Genomic DNA, 23,394 nt, shown 5'->3' with positions numbered 1-23,394 from the left:
TATTTCTGAATTAAAGATGAGTCAGGAACATTTGACAAGTTCAGCGATATTGACTATATTTACAAAGAGTTTATCCATGATGCTGTAATTGATGATTTTGTGAAGAGAAAGTATAGAAAAAATGCATTGGCAATTGCCATGCCAATAAGGGATGAAGCAAGAAAATGTGTCCATTTTCCATATTCGCTTGTCAAATTCTGTTTATCAAGATGGACCATTGCTGGTCTGCGAAAATGGCGGTAGCTGGTCATATGCTGGTAGTTCTAACCACCATCGCTCTCAATACTGGCCTTCAAAAAGTCTCTTCTCGGACAAAGAACGTAATCCTGCAGGCAGAGCCACCGATATTTGGCTTGGACTCACTGGACACTCCACTCAGGTGAACTTGGGGCAATAAATTCTTTGAGTTTGTGAGAGAAAGCAAGGAAGTTAACTTTTATTTTTGAAACTGAATGGGATTCTGAAATATACTGAATGGCAGCGCAAGTATCTTGTTGATTGGAGTATTTGCTCTTGCACTAGACTGGCTCATTCTGTCCTGCACTGGCCTGTGCTGCAGTGATGTCATCGGCTGATTTATCCATCTCTTGCTCATCAGCAACTTCCATATTTGTTCGCCTCCAGATACACATTATAATATTGACCATCTTTACCGTCATTCTGACAAGAGGTAAGCTTGGTTTTCAGTTCAGCAATTATTAACACAGGCATGTTTTACAAGTTAAAAAGCATTAAAGCAGTTAAGCAGTGATCAATTTGTGCAATTTTGTGACTTGCGCCTTTGTGTTCTGTGGGGCGAGGGTGGGCAGGGGTGTGAAATCTTTGGGGCAGGAATGTAACATCATTGTGAGGGGGGGGGGAGAAGAGGGGGGACTTCATTGTGGGCTCTCCGGAAATGAAGGCGAGAGCAGGTCCCGCAAAGTGTAATTCCACCTCTGCACTTAAATAGACCTTAAATCCATCTTTTAAAAGTGTAGTGTTTATGCCTCCTCCATAAAATTGTGATTTCCAAGCTGTGGATTAAGGCTGTTGAAACAATTAAAATTGTGTGTATTTATAATTGTTATGGCCCACGGTTTAGAGAATCCCAAAGTATATCATGGAGTTCACCTGACCCACAGCTTTTAATAGATTGCGGTATGGGGAGCACATGGCCCACTCTACAGGTGTGGTACAGCAGAAATGGAAAAGTTTTTTTAAAGCAAAAGAATGTTTATTCTATGAACTCAAGTTAACATTTTTAAAACATAGTGAACATCTTAGCAACCATTAATTCAAATACAACCTCCAAAGACTACAACACTATGTAATCCTTTAAGCTTTCCTTTTAACATCCATAAGACTTAAAAACACCTTTGTACAGAAAGACATCAGGCTTAACTTTACTACTGACAACAGTTACCATGTTGCAATCAGCAAATGGACACTCATAAGCTTGCAGAGTTTCACACACATCCTGTTGTGATTGCAGCTTCTCCAACACTAAAATGAAACCAAACCCACCCTGCAGAAACACAGCCTAAAGTGAAAGTAAAAAGCTGACAGACAGCCCAGCTCCACCCACTCTCTGACATCACTGCAGTAGTAAACATCCATTTCTTAAAGGTACTCTCACTACAGATATTTATATACAGACCGATTTATAAACACCCATTTCTTAAAGGTACTCTCACTACAGATATTTATATACACACCCATTTATAAACATCCATTTCTTAAAGGTATTCTCACATAACATGTTCCACAGTCAAATCAAATGTCCCTGCTGAGTTCGGGGTTCCTACTCGTTGCATCTGCTCCTCATCTACTTCCTCCGACTGTCATTTACCCTTTATCCTGCGAATGGACCATCATCTGTCCTCAATTGTGCCTCCAAAATACAATCAGGCACATAACCCACATACCCTGCTCTTTGCAATTGGATACCCGCCATCTCTCCCATCCCCAATAGGCCTACCTGCTCTCAGTCTACCTGGGCTGCGACCATGCATTGAAGGATTTACATCCAACAGGTAGCTCGCCTGTCAATCAGGCTGACCATGGATACGAAACCTACAGAAAAATATTTAAAGATACCATTGTTTCCCCACCCCCTTCCGTCCTCCAAGTGATTATCTAAACTCTCATTTCTTTTAAATAGGATTTATCGCAATAGGTAGATTATTCTTAGGTCTTAAAAATGCACGATTGAACATAGAGAAACTAAATTATAGAAGCTGCTGCCCCGGTCATGTGGTCAAAATTTTCAAATTTTAATTTTCATCTTTCAAAAGATCAACAAAGATGTCAGAAAACCAATAGTATTTATTTCCATTTAGTGTAGGGCCAATGCGTATACTGCAGGGTACTTCTGGTGCAGCCTTATCAGACTGTTTGCCACCCAGTTTTCTTTATCCCAAAAAGAAATTTAGAGAATTCCAACTGGAAGATAAATGTGGCACTATTATTTGGGGAAGGAAAATTGCATCACAATTGCCACAAAGGGTCATGCATTCTTAATGAATAACGGCAATAAAGGTAAAGCCAAATGCACAATTGATCTTCTTATAAGCCTCATTAAACATACTTCTGTATGGAGCTCAAGCCCAAGAAACCTGGGGCGGCATTCTCCCCTACCCGGCGTGACGGAGGGTGCCGGCGTAGGGGAGTAGCGCCAACCACTCAGAGGTCGTGCCTCCCCAAAGGTGGGGAATTCTCCTCACCTTTGGGGGCCAGCCCCGCGCCGGAGCGGTTTGCACCAGAAGACTGGCGCAAAAAGCCGGCGCCCCCGGCAGCGGGGCTGGCCGAAAGGCTTTCGCCGGTCGGCGCATGCGCGATGTGGGGTTATCTTCCGCTTCTGCCATGGTGGAGGCCGTGGCGGAGGAAAATAGTGCACCCAGGGCACTGGCCCGGAGTCTGAGTGGGGGGCCCCCATCACGGGCCAGACCACCGTGGGGGCACCCCCCGGGGTTCGATCGCCCCCCCGCCCCCCCCCCCCCCCCCCCCCCAGGACCCCGGGGCCCGCTCACGCCGCTGATCCCGCCGTTCCACAGGTAGTTTAAACCTCGGCGGCGGGAGAGGCCTCCCAGCGGCGGGACTTCGGCCCATCCGGGACGGAGAATCACTGCAGGGGCCTCTCCGATCGGAGTGACGAGATTCCCGCCACCACCACTTCCCGGGTGGCGGAGAATCTCTGCCACGGCGGGGGCGGGATTTCCGGCGGCCCCAGGCGATTCTCCAACCCTGCTGGGGGTCGGAGAATTTCGCCCCAGGTATACCATTTTTTAATGGTTGGATATGTAGCTGTTGGGTACGTGTGAATGTGAGAAAACCGGGTGTCTAAATCACATCACCAGCACTGCAATAAAAAATTCAAATTAAACTCCTGCTACTCTGCCACTTAATTCCTCCAGTGCAAGTGACGGGCAAAATATGCAGATAGGTATCTAACCAGATGGGATATTAATCCTGATTTGGTGATTGGAAACACCCACCTTACATCTGGAAATTGAGCAGTACCAATTGTGAAATACACACTTAAAGATTTTGTGGAAGACCAGGATATTTACTTTATGATCACTGCACAGTTCACGTAGATTTGGTTGGAAATCTGAAACATGTCATCAGTAAGTGACAAATCTATCTTGAAATCTTGAATATACCATCCAACCTGTCTACCTTGTGATGAATAACATTGCCTGGTGGACCAGCTGTGAAACAATATTGGCTTGCAATTGATTGGATTCCGTTCTTACTCTCAGGTACACAATGGGTCATACCTTCTGGTGGAGTGGCAATTGAGTCATACTGCCACTCCTAATGTAAGTTCTTAAATTCAAATCCAGGCACTCCTATCTCGCCTGACCTTCCAACTCAGGACAGCCAAGATCTGTGCAGTACTGTACGTCCCTGGGGCTACTGTTGAGGGTCAAAGGCAATTAAATAACACCACCTCTATCATGGCACAAGCTGCCATAATCCAGGGTAAGGTTGAAGGCCGAAGAGGGTACACAAGGAGAATTCAGAATGTCCAATTCACCTAACAAGCACATCTTTCAGGGCTCGTGGAAGGAAACCGGAGCACCCGGAGTGACCCCACGCAGACTCGGGAAGAACATGCAGACTCCGCACAGACAGTGACCCAAGCGGGAATCGAACCCGTGACCCTGGCACTATTATTGTTGGAAGTGCAGGAAAGTCACAATGTTGGTTGCTTATGGTATCTTATTAATTTAGATTTGAATAAATAAATCATGTATTCTACTGAATAATTTGAAAGTCCTCCATAACTCACTCATGGAGGTGGCAGGTGGGAAAGACATAGACTCCTTTCTATTTAATTAATTGGCACATGGACTAATGAACTGCTAAACTATTATTTTGACAGACATGCAAGAGTGGCCTGGCAATGACTCTATTTTTCTTCCTTTCTTTCTGAAAGGTGCCCCTCCGCATTTAAATTTTCTTCAAGGTTCAAATTTCCTCACGGTAGCATGGTGGTTAGCATCAATGCTTCACAGCTCCAGGGTCCCAGGTTCGATTCCCGGCTGGGTCACTGTCTGTGTGGAGTCTGCACGTCCTCCCCGTGTGTGCGTGGGTTTCCTCCGGGTGCTCCGGTTTCCTCCCACAGTCCAAAGATGTGCGGGTTAGGTGGATTGGCCATGCTAAATTGCCCGTAGTGTAAGGTTAATGGGGAGATTCTTGGGTTACGGGTATACAGGTTACGTGGGTTTAAGTAGGGTGATCATTGCTCGGCACAACATCGAGGGCCGAAGGGCCTGTTCTGTGCTGTACTGTTCTATGTTCTATGTTCTATGTTCTAAGTGCAAAGTCCCTGAAAGCAGCCAGAGTCACCAAGTTTGTACTTGCAATCAAGTTGCCCTAACCTGTTCTTTGGAATCAACATCATTGACAGGTGCTAAGGAGAATCCTGACTTTGACTTGATTTATTGTCACATGTACTGAAGTACAGTGAAAAGTATTTTTCTGCAGCCGAGGGAATGTAGACACAAGAATAATCAACAGAGAACATTGACAAATGGTACATCGACAAAACAGTAATTGGTTATAGTGCAGAACAAGGGGCCAAACAAAGCAAACAAAGCAAATACATGAGCGAGAGCAGCAGAGGGCATCGTGAATAGTGTTCTTACAGGGAATAGATTAGTCTGAAGGGAAAGTCGTTGAGGATTCTTGTAGCTGTAGGAAGTATGTCTGGGTGTGCGAGTCTTCAGACTTCTGTACCTTCTGCCTGATGGAAGGGTCTGGAAGAAGGCAGTGCCTGGGTGGGAGGGGTCACTGATAATGCTGTCTGCCTTCCTGAGGCAGCGGGAGGTGTAAACAGAATCATTGTGGGGGTGGCAAGCTTTTGTGATGCGTTGGGCTGAGTTCACCACAGTCTGCAGTTTCTTGCCATCTTGGATCGAGCAGTTGCCATACCAGGCTGTGATGCAGCCGGATAGGATGCTCTCTATCGCACTCTGTAGACGTTTGTGAGAGTCGATGCAGACATGCCAAATTTCTTTAGCTTCCGCAGGAAGTAGAGACGTTGTTGGGCTTTCTTGACTGTTGCATCAATGTAGGTAGACCAGGACAGACTGTTGGTGATGGTGACCCCCAGGAACTTAAAGCTATCGACCATCTCCACTTCGGAGCCATTGATGTAGACGGGAGTGTGTGTCGTGCTGCACTTGCTGAAGTCGATGATTAGTTTCTTGGTCTTTCCAACATTTAGAGAGAGGTTGTTTTCAGTACACCATGCAACCAAGTTATTTATCTCCCTCCTGTAGTTTGATTCGTCGTTGTTTGAGATGCGGCCCACCGCAGTCATATCATCTGCAAACTTATAGATTGAGTTGGAGTTGAATCTTGCCACACATTCATGGTTGTATAGGGAGTACAGTAAAGGACTGAGCACACATCCTTGCGGGACTCCAGTGTTGAGGACTATTGTGGAGGAGGTGCTATTGCACCTCAATGTGTAGGACATCAATTGACTTCAAACCCCATGGTATGAAATGAATTGACTTCAAACAAAAAAGTCATGGATATATCGGGTAAGACCATTAGTTTCTTCTGTTAAAAGGGTGGCCATCATCTTTCCCCCTTCAGCTCTGCACTGATTCAATAGCTGAAAATATTGTGCACCGTTTCACTAAATTTGGGGGGGGGGGAGAGGAGAGGAGAGAGAGAGAGAGAGAGAGGGGGGGGGGGGGAGGAGGCCAAAGAAGGCAAATCAGAAGTTTCTCTGGGTTGGAGTGTGAGGTAACTGTGTTGCATGTTTTAGAGTCCATTACGAGCTGAACTAAAGGATGATACTCCAATAAATGGCAACATTTATTGAATGTGTATTGTATAATACAGACAAATACCTTGTAACTTCCTCCTTGTTGCCATGGCGTTCTTGAGTTACGTTGATCCTTTCCCTCAGGCAATTGATCTCCACATCAATACTCATGGGATTTCTGGTGACTTCCAATCGCTGCATACAAATCTGCCTGGCTTTAGCAATATCTCGCTGGAATAAACAAGAACATAAGAAGTGGGCAAAGAGAAAACAGCACTTTAAACATCAAACTGAATCTAATTATGGATATGTGTTTCAGGCAGCGCCACCATAACTTTAATTTCTACATCTGATTGCATGTTCAATGGGAAATTTCTGACTCGGTTTGTGAATTCAAGGCTTCACGGTAAGTGTTCCTTCAGGATTCCTTCCTAGTGGAGCAAATGTTGTAAAATTGGTGGACCCATACCAGCACTTTCGTGTTGCTCCAGCACTGGTCATATTTAAATTCCCAATTTCAGACTATGCTCCCAGTGATAAAAGACAACTCCAGCAAAATAAGATTCAAGAGACCATTTCAACCTAAAGGATCAGTTCGGAAATTGGCATGGTTGGGTTGGCTGCCCATTTCATACTGAGTTCAATTTTACTCTCCATTGGAGTCAGTGAGATGGAAATGGGACATCTGACCTGACCTTGCCCACTCCCAACCCAGTGGTTAGTTTAAAGTTACCCCTTTACCAAACCAGCTGGAACTGAAATCAGCAGGGAGGGTTATCATTTAAGCATCACAGCTGTGGAGGATTGGAGCAACATCTAATGGGAAAACACTGGTTGAAATAAGGAAATGTTATTATGGGTGCCAGTGTGCATGAAACGTGGCTGATAGCGGTTTTGTAATGGTGACCCACATCTGATACAAGGGTGATGGATTTTATATTGGGTGCCAGTCAGGGTCAGCAATCCAAGTTGCATTACACCTGTAATGGGCACAAATGGGCCAAAGTTCATACCTCATCCCATATAACGTCACCGACTTGTGCTGCGTACAGGGTTATGTCCTGTAAATGAGGCTGTGAAATGTAAGTGTAGCTGCTGGTGTGAGAGCCTCAACTACAGTTCTGGCTTTTGTCTTAAAAGCAGCATCTGAAAGGTCCTTATTCTGTTTTCGGAGGAAGGTGTTGGCACAACTCAATAACAGTTGTTTCAGGAAACCTTGTATTTGGGCACTCCATGGGCCATGGCCATTTAGGATAATTTAAGACAGTGTAGAAATGGCAAAGCCCTGTCATAAAAGTCTCAATTTTCTCTTCTGCTTTGTTGTGCATAGGAGTTCAGTTTTAGGCTCGCCCACAATTGGAAACTCCTGCTCTACATTTATCCCATCAATCCCTTTTATTTTCTTATTTATTAGTAATTTCAGCCTCCCTGGACAGGCGCCAGAATGTGGCGACTAGGAGCTTTTCACAGTAACTTCGTTGAAGCCTACTCGTGACAATAAGCAATTTTCATTTTCATTTTATGTTGGTAATGTGGTAGAAAGTGCACTCACATTTTTTTCATTTCGTTGAAATGATTTTCATTTTCATTTTTCATTTCATTTGCCATCTCTTATCTAAGGAAAAGAGACGCAGCCTGTTCAGTGTTTGCTCATAAGTATACCAAACTGCCCCACTCCAAAAAGCCATGAATGTTTTGAGAAAAAGCATGGACAGTAACATCTATTACATTCAGGCAGTGTTGGTTGCCTCTGTTGGAACTTGGGTGAAATTGTTGGTGAGTTGGACCAAGCCTTGTTCAATGAAGAATGTAGAACAGCTTGCCGAGATCAGAACCAGCTTTATCTGTGAATGAGGTACCAAAGTGATGAAGCTCCAACACAGGACTCCATGAATAAACAACATTCCACAGAGAAAGCTATCTGATCCCACAGCCAACTAAAGCTATGCTCCCTTGCCACATGAATGGAATGGTAATGTACAGTTAAACAGCCAACAGGAGGAAGAAGCTGCAGGAACATCCTCAAGAGCAGAGCCCAGTGCGTGAGTGCAAAAATTGAGTCTGAAGCATTTCTAATCACCTTCAAGCAGCAGTGCCAATCTAATAATCCATCTCAGTTTCCTTCTGATTTGCCGATCATCCCAGTTTTCAGCCAATTTGATTTACTGCACTTGATAGTAAGAGTGAATTGGATAAAGGAAAGATAGCATCCCAGCAATAGTCTTGAAGACCTATGCTTAACAGCCATGTCCTAGCCAAGGCGTTCAATTCAGTTAGAAGACTGGCATCTACCCAATAAAGTAGAATATTATCCAGTTATATCCTGTCAGCAAAATACAGGATAAATCCAATCTGGTCAATTACTGACCCATCAGCCTACTCTCATTTACTAAAGTGATGGAGGGTGCCATGAACTTTCAAGCAACAGTCACTCATTAATGGGTTTGGGTCTGGGAGACTACTCCGATTCAAACTCATTACAGCCTTGGTCCAAACATAGATTAAAGAGCTGATTCCAGAGGTGAGAGTGACTGCCATTGACATCAAGAGTGCATGTGACTGAGTAAAGATCAGAGTGTGATTGAAATCAATGGAAATCAGAAGGAAAGCTCGCCACTGGTTGGAATTCATACCTAGCACAAAGGAAGATAGTTGTGGTTATTCAAAGCTAACTATCTCAGCTCCAGGATATTGATGCAGGAGTTCCTCAGAGTAGAATTCTAGATCGAAGCACTTTCAGATGATTCATTTAAGGTATTCCAGAAAAGATCAGAAGTAGGCTATTCAATGATGACTGAACAGTTTTCAGCTCCTTCCATGACTCCTTCATGATAATGATGCAACCCTTACCTGTGTGCAACATGATCTGGACAATATTCAGGCTTTGGCTGATAAGTGGTAGGTAACAGTCAGGTCAAACAAGTGCCAGGCAATGGCAATCTCCAGCAAGAGAGAATCTAAGCATCTCCCCTTGATATTCAATGGCATAACCATTGCTGAATCTCCACAGTCAACATCAAGGAATTAACATTGACGAGAAAGTTAACTGCACCAGTCACATTGACTAGAACGTTAACTGCACCAGTCATATAGATACTGTGGTTACTAGAGTAGGTCTGAGGCTGAGAATTCTGCACTGAGTAACTCACAAACAGACTCCCCAAAAGCTCTCTATATCTACAAGGCACAGTCAGGAGTTTGACTGAATGCTCTCACTTGCTGGAGTGAGTGCAGCTCCAGCAACACTCAAGAAGCTTGACATAATCCAGGACAAATCAGCCTGCGCTACTTAAACATTAATTCCCTCTACCACAAAGGCTCTGTGGCTACAGTGTTACCATCGACAAGACTGCAATAATTCACCAAGCCTTCTTTGACCACAACTCCCAAACCCATGACCTCTGTCACCTAGAAGGCCATGGGGCGATGAATGAGAATACCACCATCTGCAAATTTCTCTTAAAGTCACAAGCACCCTTATTTGGAAATATATCACCATTTCGCCTACAATGCTTAGTAAAACTCCTTGCATTCTCTACCACAGTGTGCATACCTTTAACACATCGACTGGAGTAGTTCAAAAAAGCAGCTCACTTTCACCTTCCTAAGGGCAATGAGGGAAGGCAAATAAAAACCAGACTGATCAGTGATGCTGCCAGATTGTGAATGAAAAGCGTTAAACTTCTGCCGTCCTGTTATTCTTACAGGCCTGATTCACACTTGCAAGCCAGCGACTATCAATCAAAAGCACTAGCCAAGCATGTCAGTCACTTAGGATATTTAAATATTTAAAGAATAGAATGAGATGGTTCAATTCATTGATCTATGCAAATACTTTGAAAGATATTCCAGAGTGGACCCCATTCGTGTAAAATTAGATCAGACAAACCGTGCATTGTAAGTTCTTACAGAATAACACATGTCTTTGCCATACCAGTGGTGTGAATATTAGTCAGATTCTAACATCAGCCCCTGCATCTTGTAGATGACAGCCAGAAAAAACAGACTGTAACCCGTAACCCTCTGTGTGCACTGCAGTTTGCAATACAACATCTAATGAATAATCAAAGATAATAAGGCTGCATTTTCATCAAAGACATCAAACAGAACCATCCGCGCTCCTGCAGATAGACCATCAAACCATTTCCAGGATAGGAACACCTCAGGCAGTGACTGTAAAGGTTACCGCTGTGCTGTTGCTATCAAGGTTTAGAAGTGGCTTTCATCGAGTGCTTTGATTGGATGTTCATGGGAAGATTCTTCAAATGGTGACATACATGCGAAAGGAAGACGAAAGATGTAAGCAGGATTGTTAACTTACTTAGCCAGATGTGGATGTCAAAGGAATGTTTCTTTTATGAGTGTAACATGAAAGTCCTTTGCAGTCAACAATATCCTGCACTCCCTTTAAATAATCACTGTTATCTTTTAGTACCTCCTGTCTTCAAGGCCTATAGGATGAGATGCAATTGCAATCCTGGACAATATTACAGAGCAGCCCCAGTGTGTTCTCGGCATTTGACACATGACTTCAATATTTCAAAAATGAGCAGCGAACCTCCTAGTCGCAGTGCTGTGCGTATCATCAATCAGTACTGGGGAAAACGTGTTAACCTCCTGGTATTCACCCGAAGACACTGTTTTTAGGATCAAATATTACTGCCTTGCAACAAACAAATTTGACCCCAGAATGAAAACGATTGGGATGGGGAGAGAGTTGTTGAGCAGGCGTGGGGGAAGTGGTATGAGAGTTGGCGGGGGGCGGGCACTGTTGAACCGTTACGGTGCAGGAGGGGGTAGTTGTTATGAGCAGGGTGGGAGGAAAAGGTTGAGTGGGGTAGGGAGTTGTTGAGCAGGGGAGCGGGAGTTATTGAGTGGGAGGACAGTTATTGGGTGAAGGGGAGGAATGGCAACCCCAAAAACACCTCCTGTTCTCCCACTGGGGAACTCAGCCCAATGTTCTGAAACTCCTGAGGTAGGTAGTAGGATTGATGAAGGGTATATGTATGGCCAAGTGGATACAATCCATCACTCCTTGGACCTTCTGGAATTGTGCCACAATATAAAATTGCAGAGCTCAGTCATGCTGCTGCTGCTTATTGTGCTGAAGTGAATGAAATAGCTTAGTTTGGCAAACAATACATCAATGATCCGCTTAATACATCTCTGCACAGCTGCATGGTTAATGTTTTGGATGCCTATAATGTTGATAGGCTGTTGGTCAGGTGTCAATGTGCAGTACATATCATAGTCCAGCATTCACAGAATCGTGGGAGCATTGTAGCATTACAGCACCATCAAATGGGTCCCATGTCCCTTTGGTACTGTTTAACCAGACTGACCTCATTCCTTTTTTCCTCCTCTTCCTCCTCCAAATATGTATGTAAAGTACCAATGATCAAACTAATTTACATCCAGGCAGGATGTAGAACAATGAACAGTAGAGCACAGGAACAGGCCCTTCAGCCCACAGAGCCTGCATCGATCCAGATTCCTTATTTAGAACTACTACTTATTGCCCAAATGATCTGTATCCCTCCATTCCCCGTCGTTCATGCGTCTATCAAGATACATCTTAAATATTGCTATCGTACCTGCCTCCACCGGCAACACCTTCCAGGCACCAACTACACACTGTGTGCACACCTTACCCCGCACATGTATGAGGGAGGCGGTGGCATAGTGGTATTGTCACTAGACTAGTGACTCAGGATAATATTCTGGGGACCTGGGTTCGAATCCCACCATGGCAGATTCATGGCTTTTTGGAGAGGTTAGCACTGTGGCTTCACAGCGCCAGAGTCCCAGGTTCGATTCCCGGCTTGGGTCACTGTCTGCGCGGAGTATGCACGTTCTCCCCGTGTCTGCATGGATTTCCTCCGGATGCTGCGGTTTCCTCCCACAAGTCCTGAAAGACATGCTGATAGGTAATTTGGACATTCCAAATCCACCTCTGTGCACCGAACAGGCGCTGGAATATGCGACGACTAGGGGATTTTCACAGTAACCTCATTGCAGTGTTAATGTAAGCCTACTTGTAACAATAATTCTTATTAGGTGGTGGAATTTAAATGCAATAAAATATCTGGAATTAGATGACCATGGAACCATTGTCGATTATCGTAAAAATCCATCTGCTTCACTAATGTCCTTAAGGGAAGAAAAGGTGCCATCCTTACCTTGTCTGTGACTCCAGATCCACAGCATTGCGATTGACTCTTAAAATGCCACTCAGCTCAAGGTCAATTAGGGATGGACAACAAATGCTGGCCTTTCCGGTGATGGCCACATCCCATGAATGAATAAAGAAAAACAATCTCCCCTAAACTTTCCCATTCTCACCTTGAACCTGTGCCCCTTGTAAATGAGTCCTCCACCCTGGCAAAAGCTTCTGACTATTCACCCCGTCTATAACGCTTGTAATTTTGTAGACCTCAATCAGGTCTCCCCTCAGCCTCCGTCTTTCCAACGAAAACAACCTGAGTTTATTCAATCTCTCCTCATTGCTAACAGCCTCCGTGGATTGCCCATGATAAATTGCCCTTAGTGATCAAAAAAGGTTAGGTGGCGTTTTTGGGTTACGGGGATAGGGTGGAAGTGAGGGCTTAAGTGGGTCGGTGCTGACTCGATGGTCCAGATGGCCTCCTTCTGCACTCTATGTTCTATGTCAACCTTCTTTGCACTCTCTCCAAAGCATCCACATCCTTCTAGTAATGTGGCGACCAGAACTGTATGCAATATTCCAAATGTGGCCAACTGTAAAATAACCCACCAACTCTTGTTCTCAATGCCGATGAAGGCAAGCATGCCATATGCCTTCCACTCCACCTTATCCACCTGCATTTCCACTTCCATGGAACTATGGACCTGAATGCCCAGATCCCTCTGTATGTCAATGCTTCTAAGGGTTCTGCCATTTACTGTATAATTCAGACCTGAATTTGATCTTCCAAAATGCATAACCTCCTATTTGTCTGGATTGAACTCCATCTGCCATTTCTCTGCCCAGCTCTCCAATTTATCTATATTCTGCTGTCTTCTCTAACAGTCCTCTTCACTATCAGCAGCTCCACCTATCTTAGTGTCATTTTAGTGTCATCTGCAAACTTGCTAATCAGATCATCTACATTTTCCTCCAGATCATTTATACATATTACAAACAACAGTGATCCCAGCATTGATCCCTGTGGAACACCACTCGTTACAGATCACCATTCTGAAAAAACTCCCTTCCACTGTTACTTTCTGTCTCCTGTTGCCAAGCCAGTTCTTTATCCATCTAGCTAGAAACCCATGTACATAGAACATTACAGTTCAGTACAGGCCCTTCAGCCCTCGATGTTGCGCCGACCTGTGAAACCCCTCTAAAGCCCATCTACACTATTCCCTTATCGTCCATATACCTATCCAATTACCATTTGAATGCGTTTAGTGTTGGCAAGTCCACTACTGTTGCAGGCAGGGCATTCCATGCCCTTACTACTCTCCGAGTAAAGAACTTACCTCTGACATCTGTCCTATATCTATCTCCCCTCAATTTAAAGCTATGTCCCCTCGTGCTGGACATCACCATCCGAGGAAAAAGGCCCTCAATGTCCACCCTATCTAATCCTCTGATCATCTTGTATGCCTCAATTATGTCACCTCTTAACCTTCTTCTCTCTAACGAAAACAGCCTCAAGTCCCTCAGCCTTTCCTCGTAAGATCTTCCCTCCATACCAGGCAACACCCTGATAAATCTCTTCTGTACCCTTTCCAATGCTTCCACATCCTTCCTATAATGTGGCGACCAGAACTGCACGCAATACTCCAAATGCGGCCACACCAGAGTTTTGTACAACTGCAACATGACCTCAGGGCTCCGAAACTCAATTCCTCTACCAATAAAAGCTAAAACACCGTACGCCTTCTTAATAACCCTCTCAACCTGGGTGGCAACTTTCAGGGATCTATGGACATGGACACCGAGATCTCTCTGCTCATCCACACTACCAAGAACCTTACCATTAGCCCTGTACTCTGTCTTCCTGTTATTCCTTCCAAAATTAATCACCTCACACTTTTCTGCATTAAACTCCATTTGCCACGTGTCAGCCCAGCTCTGCAGCTTATCTATGCCCCTCTGTAACTTGTAACATCCCTTCTGCAGTGTCCACAACTCCACCGACTTTAGTGTCATCTGGAAATTTACTCACCCATCCTTCTACGCCCTACTCCAGGTCATTTATAAAAATGACAAACAGCAGCGGCCCCAAAACATATCTTTGTGGTACACCACTAGTAACTGGACTCCAGTCTGAACATTTCCCATCAACCACCACCCTTTGTCTTCTTCCAGCTAGCCAATTCCTGATTCAAACTGCTAAATCACCGGGAATCCCATGCCTCCGTATTCTCTGCAATAGCCTACCGTGAGGAACCTTATCAAACGCTTTACTGAAATCCATATACACCACATCAACTGCTTTACCCTCATCCACCTGTTTGGTCACCTTCTTGAAGAACTCATTAAGGTTTGTGATGACCTACCCTTCACAAAGCCATATTGACTATCGCTAATCATATTATTCCTTTCCAGATGACTATACATCCTATTTCATATAAACCTTTCCAAGACTTTGCCCAAAACAGAAGTAAGGCTCACTGGTCTATAGTTACCGGGGCTATCTCTACTCCCCTTCTTGAACAAGGGGACAACATTTGCTATCCTCCAGTCTTCTGGCACTATTCCTGAAGACAAAGATGACTTAAAGATCAAAGCCAAAGGCTCAGCAATCTCCTCCCTAGCTTCTCAGAGAATCCGAGGATAAATCCCATCCGGCCCAGGGGACTTATCTATTTTAGCACTTTCCAGAATCGCTAACACTCCTCCTTATGTACCTCAAGCCCTTCTAGTCTAGTAGCCTGTATCTCAGTATTCTCCTCGACAACATTATCTTTTGCCTGTGTGAATACGGACGAAAAATACTCATTTAGCACCTCTCCTATCTCCTCGGACTCCACGCACAACTTCCCACTACTGTCCTTGACTGGCCCTACTCTTACCCTAGTCATTCTTTTATTCCTGACATACCTATAGAAAACTTTTGGGTTTTCCTTGATACTACCTGCCAGAGACTTCTCATGTCCCCTCCTGGCTCTTCTTAGCTCTCTCTTTAGGGCCTTCCTAGCTAACTTGTAACTCTCAAGCGCCCTAACTGAACCATCACGTCTCATCATTACATAAGCCTCCTTCTTCCTCTTGAAAAGTGTTTCAACTGCTTTAGTAAACCATGGTTCCCTTGCTCGACCACTTCCTCCCTGCCTAACAGGGACATACTTATCAAGGATACGCAGTAGCTGTTCCTTGAACATGCTCCACATTTCCATTGTGCCCATCCCCTGCAGTTTTCCTCTCCAGCCGATACATCCTAAGTCTTGCCTCATCGCATCATAATTGCCTTTCCCCCAGATATGACTCTTGCCTTGCGGTATATACCTATCCCTTTCCATCACTGAGGTAAACGTAATCGAATTGTGGTCACTATCACCAAAGTGCTCACCTACCTCCAAATCTGACACCTGTCCTGGTTCATTACCCAGTGCCAAATCCAATATGGCCTCGCCTCTCGTTGGCCTATCTACATACTGCGTCAGGAAACCCTCCTGCACATATTGGACAAAAACGGACCCATCTAAAGTACTCGAACTATAGTGTTTCCAGTCAATATTTGGAAAGTTAAAGCCCCCCATAACAACTACCCTGTTACTTTCGCTCCTATCCAGAATCATCTTTGCAATCCTTTCCTCTACATCTCTGGAACTTTTCGGAGGCCTATAGAAAACCCCTAACAGGGTGACCTCTCCTTTCTTGTTTCTTAACTCAGCCCATACTACCTCAGTATTCGAGTCCTCATCAAACGTCCTCTCAGCCACCGTAATACTGTCCTTGACTAACAATGCCACCCCTCCCCCTCTCTTACCACCTTCCCTGAGCTTACTGAAATACCTAAACCCCGGCACCTACAACAACCATTCCTCTCCCTGCTCTATCCATGTCTCCGAAATGGCCACAACATCGAAGTCCCAGGTACCAACCCATGCCACAAGTTCACCCACCTTATTCCGGATGCTCCTGGCATTAAAGTAGACGCACTTTAAACTACCTTCCTTCCTGCCGGTACACTCCTGCAACTTTGAAACCTTACTTATGACCTCACTACTGGGGCAGCAGGGTAGCATGGTGGTTAGCATAAATGCTTCACAGCTCCAGGGTCCCAGGTTCGGTTCCCGGCTGGGTCACTGTCTGTGTGGAGTCTGCACGTCCTCCCCCTGTGTGCGTGGGTTTCCTCTGGGTGCTCCGGTTTCCTCCCACAGTCCAAAGATGTGCGGGTTAGGTGGATTGGCCATGCTAAATTGCCCGTAGTGTCCTAATAAAAGTAAGGTTAAGGGGGGGGTTGTTGGGGTACGGGTATAGGGTGGATACGTGGGTTTGAGTAGGGTGATCATGGCTCGGCACAACATTGAGGGCCGAAGGGCCTGTTCTGTGCTGTACTGTTCTCTCTCTCTCTGTACTCTCCACTTCTTGTGTACTGGAGCTACAATTCAGGTTCCCAATCCCCTGCTGAACTAGTTTAAACCCTCCCTAAGAGTATAAGCAAACTTCCCCCCCAGGATATTAGTACCCCTCTGGTCCAGGTGTAGACCATCCTGTTTGTAGAGGTCCCACTACCCCAGAATGAGCCCCAATTGTCCAGGAATCTGAAACCCTCCCTCCTGCACCATCCCTGCAGCCACATGTTCAACTGCTCTCTCTCCCTATTCCTCGACACGTGGCACGGGTAACAACCCAGAGATAATAACTCTGTCCTGGATCTAAGTTTCCACCCTAGCTCCCTAAATTCCTGCCTTACATCCCTATCCCTTTTCCTACCCATGTCGTTGATACCTATGTGGACCACGACTTGGGGCTGCTCCCCCTCCCCCTTAGGTAGATGGTATGCCGATATCAGCAGATGACAAAGAAAAATCAGCATTCATAGAGAATGACAAATTCTGAGAATCATTAGAAAGTTAAATCTTGGGCCCTTGAACTTCATTTCTAGAGTTTCTGTAATTTTACACTATCCCTTCCATGCCTGTACCATAAGACACGAGTTTCATGAGCATGGCAAGTGATAAAACTTAAAGGAATATTACATCATTATATCATTACTTTCTACAGTCCCTCATTTAACTGACCTTTTTGGGTTGGGATCTGCTATTATCCATTAAAAATGGTGGAAGGAAATTGGACAGTTGCTAAAGTACATCCCCACCTCATTTCCTGCTGCAAAACTAGGCCGTATTCTGAGGAAATTTCAGGCTTACATCTTTCATCACCTAAGCTTACTGGTCGGCATAAGATTCAAGCCTTTACATCGCTGCCGTGTTTAAAAGAATCCCTGGCAGCTGTCTATGTGCACAGACAGGTAGTCAGAAATTGGTCATGATTCAAATGCAGGTATTTCAACATGAAGACCGTGAGGGGATAAGTCAGCAGTATTTCCACTTGTCCACTGTTCCCACCAGTAATGTGCACAAATGAATTTTCAGCCTATAACAGTCAGTTGGTGCAGCAAAGTTTATTGTCTAAAGTGCATTGAGAAATTTCAATGTGAGAGCACATTTCATAAATCAACTGTATTAATAAGTTATGTTACTTCATTACGTTTCACAACACAGACAATTCCTTTGTCACTGCTTTAAGGTAAAAAATCAGGACCTAAACCGAAAAATCTGTATACGTACCTCCAAAATATTTTCTTTATTTACCAGCCTCTTCTTTAGTTTATCTATTTTATCCAAATGTCTATTTATTTTCTCTTCGGAATGCTTTTTATGGTGTTTATATTTTTCGACCTCTGTGTCCATCTTGCTTTGTTCTTCCTGTTGGGATAATATGTACCTTTAATCATTATTCATGAAACATGAATACACGGGGAGGAGTCTGCACGTCCTCCCCGTGTGTGCGTGGGTTTCCTCCGGGTGCTCCGGTTTCCTCCCACAGTCCAAAGATGTGCGGGTTAGGTGGATTGGCCATGCTAAATTGCCCGTAGTGTCCTAAAAAGTAAGGTTAAGGGGGGGTTGTTGGGTTACAGGTATAGGGTGGATACGTGGGTTTGAGTAGGGTGATCATTGCTCGGCACAACATCGAGGGCCGAAGGGCCTGTTCTGTGCTGTACTGTTCTATGTTCTATGAAGCTGATAGCAGTTTGTGAAATATTGCATAATTAGTTTGCACCTTTACTGAATCAGATTCTTCCACAAGTGAATATTCTTTCTCCTTCATCTCTTTGTACTTGTGTTCAGCCGCATCCAGTAACGTCCATTGCTCATTCATTTCCTTTCTTGCCTACTCCAACTTATTCTTAGCAGACTCAATTCTGTGCCAGACATCGAGGGCTTCTCCTTTCTAGTTAATGGTAAGAAGTATACTTGCATTCATAAATAAAAGGGAGCCAGTTATACCCAGCCGCATATAAACTGATTTGTTGACATTAATTGGGTTCAGGTCTCTGAAAGCCTCAAATAAAAGATGAACAAAAATGACCACCTAAATATTCTGTACAGTACATGGCATGCACATGTTTGATATCTAAAGACAAGGGGGTCAACGGGCCCCATAGCGTGATTCTGCGACCCAGAAGGGGCCAGCACAGGCACCACGAGAAGCGCGGGGGAGTGGCCTGAGATCGGCATCCGATACGCGGGCAGAGTCATTGACACGGCGCCGTGTCGCATTAAAATAATGTGACCCCCCCCTCCACACACACAGCCGATGTTGGGAAGATGGCCGCCGCCGTGCAGTGCCAAGGTTCCGGGATGCCGACCTGGACACGCTCCTGGACACCGTGGAACAGAGGAGGGCGGTTCTGTAGCCCGGAGCCGGCTGCAGGAACCCGTGCAACACCGTTCGGCATTTGTGGGTGGAGGTGGGCGATGCCGTCAGCGCCATCGGGCCGACACCCAGGACAGGTGACCAGTGCCATAAGAAGCTGCATGACCTACTCAGGGCAGCCAGGGTGAGTACCTAGCACTCTGCCCCTGACACCACCCCCCTACCCCTACCCGTGTGACACCACCCCCGCCGCCCTCAGGGGGACGCTACAATCCCCGCCCTAACCCACATGCTGCACCCACCCATGCCAGCCGCATTGGCCGAGTGCCCTGTGCACCAAGCCATCATAAACCCAACCGCTGGGCTGCATGCGTCTGACCGCCTAACATTGCTGATGTTTGTGTGCCCCCCCAACCCCAGGAGAAGAAAGGCCATAACCACAGGGAGCAGGAAAAAACTGGACGGGGGGCACCTGTATTACACCACCGTGCATGAGCAGAGGGCAGTGGGCCTCGCTGGCGGACCCGAGGACTGGGAGATGGCCGATGCCGAGATTGGAGGCGTGCCACAAAGTGCAATCCCACTGCCTGGCCCCACCCCCTCACCCCACCCCAGTCAGCCTGTCTAACCATGCATGCTGTCTTGTGTCTTACTGGACAAGCCGGTGGTAGTACCGGCCCATCCAGCGACCCCCCGCCCCCAGCCTGTGCCAGGGCCGGTGGCCCCCAGGGACGCAGGCAACGACGGGGAGGGCAGCTGTCATAGCATGCCTGTGCCCGACACGGAGACCCAGGACACAGGGGACGGACACACAGGGGACTGACACACAGGGGACGGACACACAGGGGACGGACACATAGGGGACGGTGACACAGGGACCATCGCATCACTGATCGACACAGGACACCCCGGACTTTGCCTCTGATGAGGACACAGACTTAGACATACCATCTGCTATCTCCTACATGCTCCACCATCGCAGAGACTATCACCTCGGTTGGTCTCTTTAATGATGAGGCTTCCGGGACACTAACTGGTGAACACCACACAGCCGCTCCAGTACAGCAGGTGGAGGTAGGAGCAGCCGAGGGGCCAGACGGTTGGAGGGCAGCCTGGTCCCTGGAACTAGCGGTCGCACAGACGTTCCTGGGTTTCTGGAATTTCCACGCCTACCAATAGACCCGATGCAGTCAGGGATCCAGGGACGAAAGAAGGGGATGGCGGCCGGTTTCAAGCACCTGCAGACGCAGGTGGAGGAGTGCATCTGCGTGCAGGAGCAGGGAGTGGTGCCGTTCATGTGTGCCACCCAGGCCGAAACCGCACGGGTGGCGTCCGCGGTGGAGGCAATGGGGGCTCGCAGGCCCTGCTGGTGACGTTGTGCAGCATCCTGCCCATGTTCAGCCCCCATGTCCCGTACATACCCCCCACCTCCCCGTCCTCCTCATCTGGGGATGCGTGCACTTCCTCGTGATCCTCCTCCATCTCCAGCACATCGGCACTTTGCTGGGCCATATTGTGGAGGACGCAGCAGACCACAACGATGTGGCCAAACCTATTTGACGGATACTGGAGGGCCCCTCCAGAGCGGTCCAGGCGCGAAGCACATCTTCAGCAGCCCAAAACACCTCTTGACCACGTCTCTGGTCGCACAATGGGCATCGTTGCAGCGGTACTCCACGTCAGTCTGTGGCCGTTGGGGGGGGGGGGGGGGAGGGGGGGGGGAGGTGGACCAGCACCTATCCGAATGGTCCAAATCCCGCACTCAACCAATGCATCAGCATAGCCGACGTAATGGCATCCGTGGCATTGGCACCGCCCTATCATGGCAGCGCGTTCCCGGCCGTCTTCCCCACCCCCCAACCCCCCGGAGACGCGGGGGGGGCCTGGCCTCTCGTTCCCGACCCTGGCCAACCCCCCCCCAACCCCCCTCGTAGCCAGGTCCGTGCCCGTTACGCCAGCCCAAGGTCCGACATGCCAACCCCTACCTCCTCCGGCCGCATCGTCAATCAACACGACTGGCAGACAATTTTTTATATCAGATTAGAACCACGCCGGTGTGACCTCAGGGTCACGCTGTCGGGATTTCGGCCCACCCAGGGCGCAGCATCGTTGGGGGCCCGGAGAATTGCTCATCGGGCCATTCTCCAGGCCGTGCGGCACCCGCCGCAATCGTGCGGTTTTCGGGGGTTCGCGAACTGGCGCGGGCTCGGAGAAACCCGCCCAAGTAATTCATGACTGATTAAGACACTTACTAGCGTGGGAATATCCACTGATTGCAGTTCCTCAATGCTTTCTAAATCTGCGATTTCTATCACAATTTCGGTTATTCTTTGCTGAAATAAACAGAAATCAAATATATGAGATTATTCCTGGGTTTATATTTTGTGAAGAAGCTACTTAAATATATAAAAAAACATAATCAGCCATATTTTCCATTAGGCGTTTAATTACTGACCTGGATTTGTTTCCGTTGCATTTGTGCATTGTTGATATGATTGTGAACTATTAGGATCCCTTTCTCTATTGACTCCAACTGCTGTTGATAGAATAACATCTGAGCCATTTTTTCATTCACTTCCACATCCAGCTGACTGTAAAACCAAAAAATCTTAGTGACGAAAAATGTTTTTTTTTGGAAAACATATCAACTTTAACGCAATTTAGTTCTTCAGCAATGACCATACTTTGAACAGCTAGCACAATAGGTTCGCAAACACATTGACCCTGATTTTGTCGTCAGTGGTGAAGTAGAACATGGAACAGTACAGCACAGAACAGGCCCTTCGGCCCTCGATGTTGTGCCGAGCATTGTCCGAAACCAAGATCAAGCTATCCCACTCCCTGTCATTCTGGTGTGCTCCATGTGCCTATCCAATAACCGCTTGAAAGTTCCTAAAGTGTCCGACTCCACTATCACAGCAGGCAGTCCATTCCACACCCTAACCACTCTCTGAGTAAAGAACCTACCTCGGACATCCCTCCTATATCTCCCACCCTGAATCTTACAGTTATGCCCCTTTGTAACCGTGGCAGCATTCTCTGCTGACTGCACAAAGAAAGAGGGCTGCATCGGGTTCCTAAGCTGCCATGAGAAATTTCACTGCCTGCTACAGCATGGTCCAACATTGAAAGCATCATTGAGGCCTAGCAGCGTGATGTATTGCTGGTGAAACCACACCTCCCAGTGACATCATGAGTTGAAGACCTGTGTTTTCAAGCCAGCCTTCAGCTCAATGGCAGGTATTTTAACAAAGCATGGTCTGTCGTCCCAGCGAGGTTAGAGAATGAGCACCATGGCTTACAAATTGTGAAATGGAGCACAGTAGGTGGGGGTCGGGTAGGGGGGGCTAGACTTCTGGCTAGTATCATTATTATTGGGTTTTCTGGCTGGCTTGCTAACCTCAGCAACAAGCTTTGCAATACAAATTCATCCTGGCAATAAACTTTTAGAATTGTGACAAAATGTTTTTTGTCTAACTGCTTTTGGCCTCAGTCATTCTCTGGCTTTGGCAGATACATAAGGGTTTTGGAAATGTGTGTCATGCAGATTTCATGGCATTAACTAACCTTTACAGGAAATCCACTGATATGTGGATTCCCAATTTAAGCCTTTTAAATTGAACTCCACTAGCATGGTCCCGGTCATTGCTTTGATTGAAAACAAAGCGAGACAAAAATCCTGGTGACCACGCCTGATAACCTTTTATTTATTCAAGACTTTTGAAAACGTATTTGTTTTTCAAAATACATGAGGAATTGTATTTCAGACATTGAAGTGAGCTGCGATGTGAAAACACTGATCACAACCGATTTCCAATGAAGATGACTAAACTTTGTTTGGCTACTTGCAAGTTAACCATGAATGGATGTCTGGGTGCACTAGGAAGCAAGACTTGGATAGAGATGCAGCTGACATCCTGCTGTACACAATATGAACAGACTGGAGGCTCTCTTCCCCCGCTACGATCATATGACTTGCAATTTGGGCATAAGATAGGAGGTATCCCACCCGATCCAGAGGATTTGGGTTCACCGAAGGAAGAACTCCAATGACCTCACCCAGAAGGGTATTGAGAGACTTTTAACCTCATTGTCCTTTGTGCACCAGGTGTTATATGCATCATTTTATTCCTCTCAACTATCCATCCTTTCCTTTTTCCTCCTCCATGTCAACATTCCCTTTAAAATGTAGTTGTTGTGCACAGCCAGTTTTTTCAGTACGTGGTCCCTTTAAATGTTTTCATGCAAGTGGGAGCAAGTACGTGTATTA

At 46.2% G+C, this 23,394-nt stretch overlaps 1 pseudogene; it reads right to left on the bottom strand.

The window, feature by feature from the left end:
• The window catches only part of LOC119967539, a 112,794-nt pseudogene that overhangs the window by 36,507 nt on the left and 52,893 nt on the right, over positions 1-23,394 (bottom strand).

This window comes from Scyliorhinus canicula, chromosome 6 (genome assembly GCF_902713615.1).
Source record: "Scyliorhinus canicula chromosome 6, sScyCan1.1, whole genome shotgun sequence".
Lineage (NCBI taxonomy): Eukaryota > Metazoa > Chordata > Chondrichthyes > Carcharhiniformes > Scyliorhinidae > Scyliorhinus > Scyliorhinus canicula.
Note: the sequence above shows the minus strand (reverse complement) of the source record. Positions and strands in the feature narration are given on the sequence as shown.